This window comes from Delphinapterus leucas, chromosome 1, assembly GCF_059928025.1.
Source record: "Delphinapterus leucas isolate spDelLeu-1000000601 "Yukka" chromosome 1, BTC_Dleu_Yukka2, whole genome shotgun sequence".
NCBI classification, from domain to species: domain Eukaryota; kingdom Metazoa; phylum Chordata; class Mammalia; order Artiodactyla; family Monodontidae; genus Delphinapterus; species Delphinapterus leucas.
This window is the reverse complement of record NC_143129.1, coordinates 116,860,291-116,875,106: the sequence shown is the minus strand read 5'-3', so window position 1 is coordinate 116,875,106 and position 14,816 is coordinate 116,860,291. Positions and strand designations below refer to the sequence as shown.

The window sequence follows — 14,816 nt, the reverse complement described above, 5'->3', positions numbered from 1 at the left end:
CTGGTCTGGGAGGATCCCACATGTCGCAGAGCAACTAAGCCTGTGCACCACAGCTACTGATCCTGTGCTCTAAAGGCTGTGAGTCACAACTACTGAGCCCACACACCACAACTACTGAAGCCCGCATGCCTAGAGCCCGTGTTCTGCAACAAGAGAAGCCACCACAATGAGAAGCCTGCACACCACAATGAAGAGTAGCCCCTGCTCACTGCAACTAGAGAAACCCTGCTCATAGCAATGAAGACCCAACACAGTGAAAAATAAATAAATAAAATTAAAAAAAATATATAAACAAAAACGAAGGTTATTCATTGCCAGCAGATCTGTCCTGCAAAAATCATAAAAGAAGTTCTTCAGTGAGAACGAAAATTACATAGGTTAGAAATTTAGATGTACATAAAGAAAGGAAAAGCATCAGATAAGAAAAAATGAAGGTAAAATAAAATCTTTTTATTCATCATTGATCTAAAAGATCACTGTTTAATAATAGTAACAATATACAGGGTGATTATAGAATATGGGTAAGTGAGATGAATGACAGCAGTGTCATAAGGGATAGGAGAAAGGATTTAGAAATCTATTATAAGGTAGCTACACTACAAGGGAAGCATTATAGTGTTATTTAAAGATGGACTTAATTCAGTTAAAAAATGTATATTGCAGACACTAGGACAACCACTAAAAAACTCTAAAAAGAAGTATAATATCTTAAGAGAGGAGATGAAATAGAATCATATAAAATGTCAATTAAAATCAGAAGAGGCAGAAAAATAGGGGAAAAAAGAAAATAAGTGCTGCAACAAGTAGGAAACAGTTACAAACAATAGTGGATATTAATCTAACTATGTTAATAGTCACTTTAAGTATGAATCTTATAAATACATCAATTAAAAGAGATTGTCAGAGTGGATTAAAAAACAAGATCCTTATATACAAAAAAAGACCCAGCTATGGGTTGTCTGTTAGAAGCTCACTTTAAATATAAAGAACCAGGTAAAAAGGAAATGAATGGAGAAAGATATACCATGCTATCATTAACCAAAAGGAAGCTGGAGTACCTATATTCATATTCAAAGAGATTTTAGAACAATGAAAATTATGAGGGATGCAAAGGGATATAACGTAATGATTTGGTGGTCAGTTCTCCAAGATTTAACAATTCTTTTTTTTTTTTTTTTTTTTGTGGTATGTGGGCCTCTCACTGTTGTGGCCTCTCCCATTGCGGAGCACAGGCTCTGGACGTGCAGGCTCAGCGGCCATGGCTCATAGGCCTAGCCGCTCCACAGCATGTGGCATCTTCCCAGACTGGGGCACAAACCCGCGTCCCCTGCATCGGCAGGCGGACTCTCAACCACTGCGCCACCAGGGAAGCCCTAAGATTTAACAATTCTAAACATTAGCTTTTAACAACAGAGTGTCGAAACACATGAGGCAAAAGCTGATAGAATTGGAAGGAGATATAGACAAATCCACTACAACAGTTGGAGACTTCAACATCCCTGTTTTGATAATTGATAGATCAAGCAGGCAGAAAATCAGTAAGTATGTAGAAGACCTGAACAACAGTATCAATCAGTCAACTTGATCTAATTAACAGACTATGCCATTTAACAACAGAATCTACATTCTTCTCCAGCTTGCCTGGAACATTCACCAAGATAGAGCACATTCTGGGCCATATACCACACCTTAACAAATTTAAAACATAGTATTCATACAAAGTATATTTGCAGACCACAATGGAATTAAATTAGAAATTGAAAACAGGGACTTCCCTGGGGGTGCAGTGGTCAAGAATCCGCCTGCCAATGCAGGGGACATGGGTTTGAGCCCTGGTCTGGGAGGATCCCACATGCCACAGAGCAACTAGGCCCGTGTGCCACAACTACTGAGCCTGCACTCTAGGGCCCACAAGCCACAACTACTGAGCCTGCATGGCACAACTACTGAAGCCCGTGTGCCTAGAGCCTGTGCTCCACAACAAGAGAGGCCACCACAATGAGAAGCCCATGCACCACAGTGAAGAGTAGCACCCGCTCACCACAACTAGAGAAAGCCCACGCGCAGCAACGAAGACCCAACGCAGCCAAAAGAAGAGGTCTCAAGAAATTTTAAAATATTTTGAACCAATTTTTTATTATCAAAATACAGCTTCTCAAGATTTAGGGGATTTAGGAAAAGCAGTGCTTAGAGGGAATTTTATAACCTTAAATGCATGTACTGGAAAAGAAGAAATATCTACATTCACTAAAGATACTGATGGCAAATAAGCATATGAAAAGATGCTTAACATTATTAGTCACTAAGGAATATTAAAACGACAATGAGATACCACTATACATCTTTTAGAATGATTAAACACACACATACAAAACTGACTGACAATTGCTTACAAGGATACAGAGCGATAGGAACTCTTTATTGCTGGTAGTAATGAAAAATGGTACAGCCATTTTAGCAATTTCTTGCAAAGCTAAGCATAGTCTTACCATACAATCCAGCAGTCACACTCCTAGGAATTTATTATACTGATTTAAAAACTATGTCCACACAAAAACCTGCACGTGAAAGATTATAGCAGCTTTACTCATGATTGCCAAAAACTAGAAGCAACCAAAACATCCTTCAGTAGGTGAATGGTTAAGATGTGGTACATCCATACAATGGAAAATTATTCAGTGATTATTAAAAAATGAACTGTGAAGCCACAAAAAGATATGCATGAATTTAAATGCATAATGTTAAGTGATAGCAGTCTGAAAAGGCTGCATGGAATATGATTTGAGTTAAATGACATTCTGGAAAAGGCAAAACTCTGGCAATGGTAAAAAGGTCAGTGGGTGCCAAGGATCAGGGAAGCACAGGGGATTTACTAACGTGGTAGACCTATTCTGTGTGATACATAATTGTGGATACATGACAGTAGGTATTTGTCTAAACCCATATCACTTAAAGTACAAAGAGTAAACTTTAGTGTATGCAAAATTAAAAAAAAATCATTTAGAAGTTTGGGGAATCCAAGAATGAATGCAGAGTGTGACAAAACAATCTAACTGTATTACAAATGTATGAAACAGCTTCACTGAAGATGGCACAATAGGTGCTAACCTAAGTAAATTTGGAAATAAATGAAGACTCTAATAGTAGAGGCAAAAGAAACTACATAGTAGTGTACTCTAGTTGATAAAGTTATTTCCCACGAGAATAAAGTTTTTAACTGTATCAAGTTCACAATGCTGGTATTGCCATCCTTGTATACCAAAATTAAACAAGTAAGTAAATAGATGGTGGATGGTGGAAGCTAGGTTTCTCACTGTTGGAGTGTGAGTTTTCAGATAATAAAGGGGAGGAAGCTAAAATGAATTGTACAGTAATGAATTAGAGTTGGCAATACCAGAAATAACTTATGTTTACCTTACTATAGACATAGGTGGTTACATGTAGAAATACTTATAGATTTGGGCACACATACATGTTAGTATTCACATATATTTCTCTGTCCTGATAGCTGAGGGCCTAGAAGCAACACCCCAGTAGCAGCAAGCATACCTAGTTCCAAAGTATTGGTTTCTAATACCATTCTCCAGTAAAAGGAACTAGGGCTCCTTGCAGAAATGGCTGATTCTGGGACTGGGGCAGGAAGTATAGAAAATGAGCATGGGCCATTTTATAGCGGTAGAAAGTAAGTGCTCAAACACACATGCATGCACGTGCGCATGCATGCACACACAATTATATGTCAGAGGGACATAGAGACAACTGAAAGAGTTTCCAGTGACCAAAGCTTGAATAATTTGAGCAAAAAAAATAATGTAGTATTGGATTAGAGCTCAAAGTATAAAATAAATATCCATGAGTCCGTATTGCTGTTAATGATGAATAAATAAATAAATGGGGGAAAAGAGACACATTACCCAGGCACAGGAATTCCACTCTTTCTTCAAGGAGGTAGAGTAAAACTCCCTATTCTTTAAGTGTGCACTGGGTATAGTGACTTTATTCCAAAGAGTACAGTGTGGAAAGGGAGGAAAATGTGTAATTATACAGTGAAGACACCTGACAAACACTACCTCAACCAGGTGATGAAGGTCAGCATCCACAGTGATAAGCCATGTTGATAGTGTGTAACTTTGATACAATATGATATAAATGGCACTTGACTTCTGTTGTCGTCTTCTCAATAACCCATAACCCCAGCTAATCATGAAAAGAACACCACAGAAATACCAACAGAGGGATACTCTACAACATACCTGAGCAGTACTCCTCAAAATTGTCAAGGTCATCAAAACAAGGAAAGTTTGAGGAAACCATCACAGCCAAGAAGAGGCTAAGGAGACATGAATACTAAATGTAATGTGGTATCCTGAATGAGATCCTGGAATAGAAAAAGGACATTAGGTAAAAACTAAGGAAATCTGAATAAACTTTGGACTTTAGTTAACAATAAGGTAACAATGTTGGTTTATTAATTGTACAAATATACCACATTAATATACGATGTTAATGATGATGGAAACTGGATGTTGGGTATATGACACCTCTCTATACTACTATCTTTGCAATTTTCTGTAAATCTGAAACTTTTCAAAAAGTTCATTTTGGGCTTCCCTGGTGGCGCAGTGGTTGAGAGTCCGCCTGCTGATGCAGGGACACGGGTTCGTGCCCCGGTCCGGGAAGATCCCACATGCCGCAGAGTGGCTGGGCCCGTGAGCCATGGCTGCTGAGCCTGCGCGTCCGGAGCCTGTGCTCCGCAACGGGAGAGGCCACGACAGTGAGAGGTCTGCGTACCGCAAAAAAAAAAAAAAAAAAAGTTCATTTTAACAAAAAGTTCCATTTTATATAAAAGTCTTGAAAAATGTAAATTATAAAAAATATCCATTGCCTGGGGGTTTGGAATGTCAGGAGGGAGAGATCATGAAGAGTTCTGAGAAAAGTTTTGGAGGTGATGGATATATTCATTTTCTTGATTGTGGTGATACTTTCACCATTGTATTTATACAGCAAAACATCAAATTCTACACTTCAAATATTTGCAGTTTATTGTATGTCATTTATATTTATTAAAGCTTTTTCTTTTTAAGAATAGGGGACAAACAGAAAATAACAGAACAATAGACCTAAATCCAATTATACCAACTATTACATTAAATGTAAATGGTCAAGACCCAGCTATGTGCTGCGTAGAAGAAGTCTACTTTAAATATACTGATAATTGGGGGTGGGGGGAGAGATATGCTATCCAAACACTATCAAATGAAAGCTTGTGGTGCCAAGATTATCCAGGATTAAAGATGGACATTTATAATGCTAAAAATGTCAATTCAATAAAAAGAACAATCCTAAATGTAAATTAATCTAATAACAGAGCTTCAATATATGTGAAACAAAAACTAATATAGCTGAAAAGAGAGAAGTATCAAAATCTACAAAGTTGAAGACTTCTATAATCATCTCTCAGTAATCTATAGACCAATTAAACAAAATCCAGAAGGATATAGAAGACCTGAACAATACCATCAGCCCAATTGACTTAACTGACATTTGTAGTGTATTCTACTTAATAACAATAGAAGACACTCTTCAAATGTACATGGAACATTCACCATCAGAGACCATATCTAGGGTCATAAGAGAAACCTTAACTGTTAAAAAAAAATTAAAAATCATGCAGAATATGTTCTCTGACCATAATAGGACTAACTAGAAATCAATAACAGAAAGATATGAAGAAAATTCTCATATATTTGTTAATTTAAACAGCACACTTCTAAATAATCCAAAGATAAAGATAAAGTCTTAAGGGAAACTAGAAAATATTTTTGTACTGAATGAAAATGAAAATGCAGGAGATTGAAGATGGCGGGAGATTGGATCAAAATGGCAGAGTAGAGAGACGTGCTCTCACTCCCTCTTTTGAAAACACCGGAATCACAACTAAATGCTGAACAATCATCAACAAGAAGACACTGGAATTCACCGAAAAAGATACCCCACATGCAAAGACAAAGGAGAAGCCTCAATGAGACAGTAGGAGGGGCGCTATCACAATAAAATCAAATCCCATAACTGCTGGGTGGGTGACTCACAAACTGGAAAACACTAATACCACAGAAGTCCACCCACTGGAGTGAAGGTTCTGAGCCACACTTCAGGCTTCCCAACCTGGGGGTCTGACAATGGGAGGAGGAATTCCTAGAGAATCAGACTTTGAAGGCTAGTGGGATTTGATTGCAGGACTTCGGCAGGACGGGGGACAACAGAGACTCCACTCTTGGAGGGCACACACAAAGTAGTGTGCACATCGGGACCCAGGGGAAGGAGCAGGGACCACGTAGGAGACTGAACCAGGCCTACCTGCTAGTGTTAGAGGGTCTCCTGCAGAGGCGGGGGCAGCTGTGGTTCAACAAGGGACAAGGACACTGGCAGCAGAAGTTCTGCAAAGTACTCCTTGGTATGAGCCCTCCCAGAATCCGCCATTAGCCCAACTAAACAGCCCTGGGTAGGCTCCAGTGTTGGGTCGCCTCAGGCCAAACAACCAACAGGGAGGGAACCCAGCCCCACTCATCAGCAGACAAGTGGATTAAAGTTTTACTGAGCTCTGCCCATCAGAGCAACAGCCAGCTCTACCCTCCACCAGTCCCTCCCATCAGGAAACTTGCACAAGCCTCTTAGATAGCCTCATCCACCAGAGGGCAGACAGCAGAAGCAAGAAGAACTACAATCCTGCAGCGTGAGGAACTGCACACACATTTACAGAAAGATAGACAAGATGAAAAGGCAGAGGGCAATGTACCCGATGAAGGAACAAGATAAAACCCCAGAAAAACAACTGAATGAAATGGAGATAGGCAATCTTCCAAAAAAAGAATTCAGAATAATGATAGTGAAGACGATCCAGCACCTCGGAAAAAGAATGGAGGCAAAGATGGAGAAGATGCAAGAAATGTTTAACAAAGATCTAGAAGAATTAAAGAACAAACAGAGATGAACAATACAATAACTGATATGAAATATACACTAGAAGGAATCAATAGAATAACTGAGGCAGAAGAACGGATAAGTGACCTGGAAGACAGAATGGTGGAATTCACTGCTGCGGAACAGAATAAAGAAAAAAGAATAAAAAGAAATGAAGACAGCCTAGGAGACCTCTGGGACAACATTAAACGCAACAACATTTGCATTATAGGGGTCCCAGAAGGAGAAGAGAGAGAGAGAAAGGACCCAAGAAAATATTTGAAGAGATTATAGTCAAAAACTTCCCTAACATGGGAAAGGAAATAGCTACCCAAGTCCAGGAAGTGCAGAGAGTCCCAGGGAGGATAAAACCAAGGGGAAACATGCCGAAATACATAATAATCAAAATTAAAGACAAAGAAAAATTATTGAAAGCAGCAAGGGAAAATCATCAAATAACATACAAGGGAATCCCCATAATATTAACAGCTGATCTTTCAGCAGAAACTCTACAAGCCAGAAAGGAGTGGCATGATATACTTAATGTGATGAAAGGGAAGAAACTACAACCGAGATTACTCTACCCGGCAAGGATTTCATTCAGATTCGATGGAGAAATCAAAAGCTTTACAGACAAGCAAAAGCTAAGAGAATTCAGCACTACCAAACCAGCTCTACAACAAATGCTAAAGGAACTTCTCTAAGTAGGAAACACAAGACAAGAAAAGGACCTACAAAAACAAACCCAAAGCAATTAAGAAAATGGTCATAGGAGCGTACATATCTATAATTACCATAAACATGAGTGGATTAAATGCTCCAACCAAAAGACACAAGCTCGCGGAATGGATACAAAAACAAGACCCATATATATGCTGTCTACAAGAGCCCCACTTCAGACCTAGGGACACATACAGACTGAAAGTGAGGGAATAGAAAAAGATATTTCATGCAAATGGAAATCAAAAGAAAGCTGGAGTAGCAATACTCATATCCGATAAAATAGACTTTAAAGAAAAGAATGTTACAAGAGACAAGGACACTAGATAATGATCAAGGGATCAATCCTAGAAGAAGATATAACAATTATAAATATGTATGCACCCAACATAGGAGCACCTCAATACATAAGGCAACTGCTAACAGCTATAAGAGAGGAAATAGCAGTAACACAATAATAGTGGGGGACTTTAAACCTCACTTAAACCAAAGGACAGATCAACCAAAAAAATTAATAAGGAAACACCAGCTTTAAATGACACAATAGACCAGATAGATTTAATTGATATTTATAGGATATTCCATCCAAAAAGAGCGGATTACTTTCTTCTCAAGTGTGCATGGAACATTCTCCAAGATAGATCACATCTTGGGTCACAAATCAAGCCTTGGTAATTTTAAGAAAATTGAAATCATATCAAGCATCTTTTCTGACCACAACGCTATGAGATTAGAAATCAATTACAGGGAAAAAAACGTAAAAAACACAAACACATGGAGGCTAAACAATATGTTACTAAATAACCAAGAGATCACTGAAGAAATCAAAGAAGAAATCAAAAAATACCTAGAGAACAATGACAATGAAAACACGACGGCTCAAAACCTATGGGATGCAGCAAAAAACAGTTCTAAGAGGGAAGTTTATAGCTATACAAGCCTACCCCAAGAAACAATCTCAAATAAACAATCTAACGTTACACCTTAAGGAACTAGAGAAAGAAGAACAAACAAAACCCAAAGTCAGTACAAGGAAAGAAATCATAAAGATCAGAGCAGAAATAAATGAAATAGAAACAAAGAGAACAATAGCAAAGATCAATAAAACTAAAAGCTGGTTCTTTGAGAAGATAAACAAAATTGATAAACCATTAGCCTGACTCATTAAGAAAAAGAGGGAGAGGACTCAAATCAATAAAATTGGAAATGAAAAGGAGACGTTACAACAGATGTGGCAGAAATACAAAGCATCCTAAGAGACTACTACAAGCAACTCTATGCCAATAAAATGGACAACCTGGAAGAAATGGACAAATTCTTAAGAAGGTATAACCTTCCAAGACTGAACCAGGAAGAAACAGAAAATATGACCAGCCCAATCACAAGTAATGAAATTGAAACTGTGATTAAAAATCTTCCAGCAAACAAAAGTACAGGACTAGATGGCTTCACAGGTGAATTCTATCAAACATTTCGAGAAGAGCTAACTCCCATCCTTCTCAAACTCTTCAGAAAATTTCAGAGGAAGGAAAACTTCCAAACTAATTCTACGAGGCCACCATCACCCTGATACCAAAACCAGACAAAGATACTACAAAAAAGAAAATTACCAATATCACTGATGAATATAGATGCAAAAATCCTCAACAAAATACTAGCAAACAGAATCCAACAACACATTAAAAGGATCATGCACCATGGTCAAGTGGGATTTATCCCAGATATGCAAGGATTCTTCAATATATGCAAATCAATCAATTTGATACACCATATTAACAAATTGAAGAAGAAAAACCATACGATCATCTCAATAGATGCAGAAAAAGCTTTTGACAAAATTCAACACCCATTTACGATAAAAACTCTCCAGAAAGCGGGCATAGAGGGAACCTACTTCAACATAAAAGGCCATATATGACAAACCCATAGCAAACATCATTCTCAATGGTGAAAAACTGAAAGCATTTCTTCTAAGATCAGGAACAGAGCAGGATGTTCACTCTCACCCCTGTTATTCAACATAGTTTTGGAAGTCGTAGACACGGCAATCAGAGGGTTTTGGAAGTCGTAGACACAGCAATCAGAGGAGAAAAATAAAAGGAATGCAAATTGGAAAATAAAAAGTAAAACTGTCACTGATTGCAGATGACATGATATTATACATAGAGAATCCTAAAGATGCCACCAGAAAACTACTAGAGCTAATCAATGAATTTGGTAAAGTTGCAGGATACAAAATTAATGCACAGAAATCTCTTGCATTCCTATACACTAATGATGAAAAATCTGAAAGTGAACTTAAGGAAACACTCCCATTTACCATTGCAACAAAAAGAATAAAATACCTAGGAATAAACCTACCTAGGGAGACAAAAGACTTGTATGCAGAAAACTTCGGATACTGATGAAAAAAATGAAAGATGATACCAACAGATGGAGAGATATACCATGTTCTTGGATTAGAAGAATAAATATTTTGAAAATGACTATACTACCCAAAGCAATCTACAGATTCAATGCAATCCCTATCAAGTTAACAATGGCATTTTTTATAGAACTAGAACAAAAAATTTTAAAATTTGTATGGAGACACAAAAGACCCCGAATAGCCAAAGCAGTCTTGAGGGAAAAAAACGGAGCTGGAGGAATCAAATTCCCTGTCTTCAGACTACAGTACAAAGCTACAGTAATCAAGACAATATGATATTGGTACAAAAACAGAAATAGATCAATGGAACAGGATAGAAAGCCTAGAGATAAAACCACGCACCTATGGTCAACTAATCTATGACAAAGGAGGCAAGTATATACAATGGAGAAAAGACAGTCTCTTGTAAGTGGTGCTGGGAAAATTGGACAGCTCCATGTAAAAGAATGAAATTAGAACACTCCCTAGCACCATACACAAAAATAAACTCAAAATAGATTGGAGACCTAAATTTAAGACTGGGCACTATAAAACTCTTGGAGGAAAACATAGGAAGAGCACTCTTTGACATAAATCACAGCAAGATATGTTTTGATCCACCTCCTAGAGTAATGGAAATAAAACCAAAAATAAACAAATGAGACCTAGTGAAACTTAAAAGCTTTTGCACAGCAAAGGAAACCATAAACAAGACGAAAATACAACCCTCAGAATGGGAGAAAGTATTTGCAAATGAATCATCGGACAAAGGATCAATCTCCAAAATATATAAACAGCTCATGCAGTTCAATATTAAAAAAAAACAACAACCCAGGCTTCACTGGTGGCGCAGTGGCTGAGAGTCCGCCTGCCGAAGCAGGGGGCACGGGTTCGTGCCCCGGTCTGGGAAGATCCTACATGCCGCGGAGTGGCTAGGCCCATGAGCCGTGGCCGCTGAGCCTGCGTGTCTGGAGCCTGTGCTCTGCAAAGGGAGAGGCCACAACAGTGAGAGGCCCGCGTACCGCAAAAAAACAAACAACAAAAAACAACAACAAGAAAACCAAACAACCCAATCCAACAATGGGCAGAAGACCTAAATATATATTTTTCCAAAGAAGACATACCAATGACCAAGAAGCACATGAAAAGCTGCTCAACATCACTAATTATTAGAGAAATTCAAAGCAAAACTACAGTGAGGTATCGCCTCACACCAGGTAGATTGGGCATCATCAGAAAATCTACAAGCAACAAATGCTAGAGAGGGTGTGGAGAAAAGGAAACCCTCTTGCACTGTTGTTGGGAATGTAAATTGATACAGCCACTACGGAGAAAGTATGGAGGTTCCTTAACTAAAAATAGAATTACCATATGACCTAGGAATCCCACTACTGGGCATACACACAGAGAAAACCATAATTCAAGAAGACAGATGCACCACAATGTTCTTTGCAACACCGTTTACAATAGCCAGGTCTTGGTAACAACCTAAATGCCCATTGACTGATGAATGGATAAAGAAGATGTGGTATATATATACAATGGAATATTACTCAGCCATAAAAGGAGTGAAATTGGATCATTTGTAGAGACGTGGATGCATCTAGAGACTGTCATACAGATTGAAGTAAGTCAGAAAGGGAAAAACAAATATCGTATATTAACGCATATATGTGGAATCTAGAAAACAGTACAGATGAACCAGTTTGCAGGGCAGAAATTGAGACACAGAAGTAGAGGAAAAACATATGGACACCAAGGGGGGAAAGGGGTAGGGGGTGGGGGTTGTGGTGTGATGAGGTTGGAGATTGGGATTGACATTTTATACACTGATGTGTATAAAATGGATGACTAATAAGAAAATAAAGATTTAAAAAAATTCAGTGCTTCAGAATTTTTTAGATGTACTATATCATTGTTCAGAGGGAAATAATCTGAATTTCCACATTATGAAACTAGAAAAAGCAAAATAAAGCCAAAGAAAGTAGAGGGAAGGGGAAAAGATAAGAACAGGATTATGAAACTGAAAATGGCAAAAATGATAGAGAAAATCAATGAAAACAAAAGGTGGTTCTTTCAAAAAGATAAAAAATTAGAATCCTTTCACCAGACTGACCAAAAAAGAGAAGGCAAATTACCAATATCAGGAATGAAGGAGGGGATATAACTACAGATGCCACAGACATTTAAAGGCTAATAAGGGGATTTTAGAAACAACTTTATGCACGTGAATTTGACAACTTAGTTGAAATAGATCATTTCTTGAAAGACAAAAACTACCAATATTCATTGAAGATGATATAGATAACTGAATAGTATATCTATTGAAGAAATTGAATTAGTATTTGTGGCCTTCCAAAAACGAACCACTGGTCCAAATAGTTTTCCTGACAAATACTATCAAAAATTTCAGGAAGAGGTGATACCAGTTCCCTACAGTCTCTTCCAGAAAATAAAAGACAGAATACTTCCCAACTTATTTTATGCAGCCATTTTTAACCTGATATCAAAATCGTGCAAAGACAGTACATAAAAATAAGTTCACAACAGTATATCTTGTAAACTTATATAAATCTTCAATAAAATATTCGTAAAGTGAATCCAGCCACATATAAAAAGATTAGTACACCAAGAGCAAGAGGTGTTTATCCTGGGAATTCAAGGCTGGTTTAATGTTTGAGAATTAATTGGTAAGCGTAATACACCATATTAGCAGACTAAAGAAGTAAAACCATATGATCATATCAACAGATACTGAAAAAGTATTCGATCAAATTCAACATCCGTGTAATATATAAAAACACTGAACTAACTAGGAATACAAGGAAACTTCTTTATCTCAATAAGGGGCATCTACAAAAAATTTCTACAGCTGACAATGATGAGAAAGTGAACCATTTCTTCCTAAGATGCGGAATAAGGCAAGGATCTTCACTTTCACCACTTGTTTAATGTACTACTGGAAGTCCTAGCCAAACTATCTGTTTGAAGATGACGTGATTTTCTGCATAGAAAATCCCAAGAAATCTACAAAAAGAAAAAGATTCCTAAATATAATAAGTGAGTTTAGCAAGGTTGCAGTATACAAGGTTAGCATATAAAAATAAGTCATATTTCTATATACTGGCAATGAACAATTGTAAATATCTTTTAAAGCACCATTTACAATAGCTCCAATTTAAAAATAATAAATGCTTAAGTCTAACAAAATATGTATAGCATCTGTATGCTGAAAACTAAAACACTGATGAAAGAAATCAAAGATGATTGAAAATGAATCAAAAAATGAAATATATAATATGATCATGGATTGAAAGACTCAGTATAGTTATGATTTCTCTCAGTAAATCCTAGCAAGATTAGTTTTGTAGAAATAGACTTTTAAAATTTATATGGAAAAGCTAAGAAACTTATAATAGCCAAAACAATTTAGAAAAAAATAGTTGAAAGATTTATACAGTCAGATTTAAGACTTACTAAAAAGCCACAGTAACCAACACAGTACGCTATTGATGAAAAAGAATTGACACATAGATAGATCAGTTTTCAACATTGAAAATTTTCAATTTTCAACATTTCAAAATTCCAAAATTTTCAACATTGAAAATCCAGAGTAGACCCACATAGATATGGTTAACTGATTTTTGACAATGGAATACTATTGAATAGTACAATGGAATACTATTCAATAAAAAATTAGTAAGCTCTTAAAACACACAACATGGATGAAGCTCAGTTAGTTATGCTGTGCTAAATGAAAGAAGCCAGTCTTAAATAGGTGAATCCATTTATAAAATGTATGAATCCATTTTGGGAAAGGCAAAACTATTACTGTAAATGCTTTATTTGAATAGCAGGGGTCATGGTCATATCATTTGCCCTCCACATGGAACAAATACATTATTTACATATAAAATATGCTTCCATGTTTTTCTTTAACCTTCAAACTCTAAAGTACATAGTTCTACTTGGCCCCAAGATGATTGTAAACATAAATGTGGACAATGAAATTGCATGGCTATAAGGTGACCATCTGAATGAAAACATTCTCATAGCAGAATCTCAGACTCTGGACAGTGTGTCCAAGAACCATTCCCACCTCCTACCATCATTTTATCCCTACGTCCCCACCGTTGTTTGAAAAAGTCTTTACTTTTGGTAATCATTATTGTCAGTACAAAGGAGCCTTGATTTAGGAGACAGAAGACATAGGTTATTTTGCACAAGTCACTTAATATTTATGTTTGTTTTCTCATCTTAAAATAAGGATAATAATACCTGTCCTGTTTACTTCATTTGTAAAGATCTGATGAATCAATGGAAACCATTTTATGTGTTGTAAAATGCTTTGTAAATGTAAGGTATCATTACTATTATTAAACATAAGAAATAAACCAATATTTTGTGATACCTTATGGCAATCAAAGGAGTTTCAACTCTGAAAATGATTATAATTTCTAAAATTAATGCAGAATGAAAAATAAGGACTTGATAACTTCAAAGCTGATTACTCTCTAGTTTTATTACCATACACTATTTAAACTATTAATAGGATATAAGATATGTTATTACAGGAAATTTTTGGGTATATGGCTAGATATCAGTACAAATTCAAGTTCTGAAAATACCATCAGGAAGGATAGCAAGCAATATACTTATTAACAATTTGAATTATGAAAGAATTCAGTTTTAGTTAAAGCTGTAGTTGTTTCTTTCTAGCAGTAGATGC

At 36.8% G+C, this 14,816-nt stretch overlaps 1 protein-coding gene across 1 annotated transcript in view; it reads left to right on the top strand.

Annotated features, from left to right (window-relative positions):
* PRKACB (protein kinase cAMP-activated catalytic subunit beta) overlaps positions 1-14,816 on the top strand; it is a 142,532-nt gene that overhangs the window by 45,739 nt on the left and 81,977 nt on the right. The gene's annotated exons all lie outside the window — the stretch shown is intronic.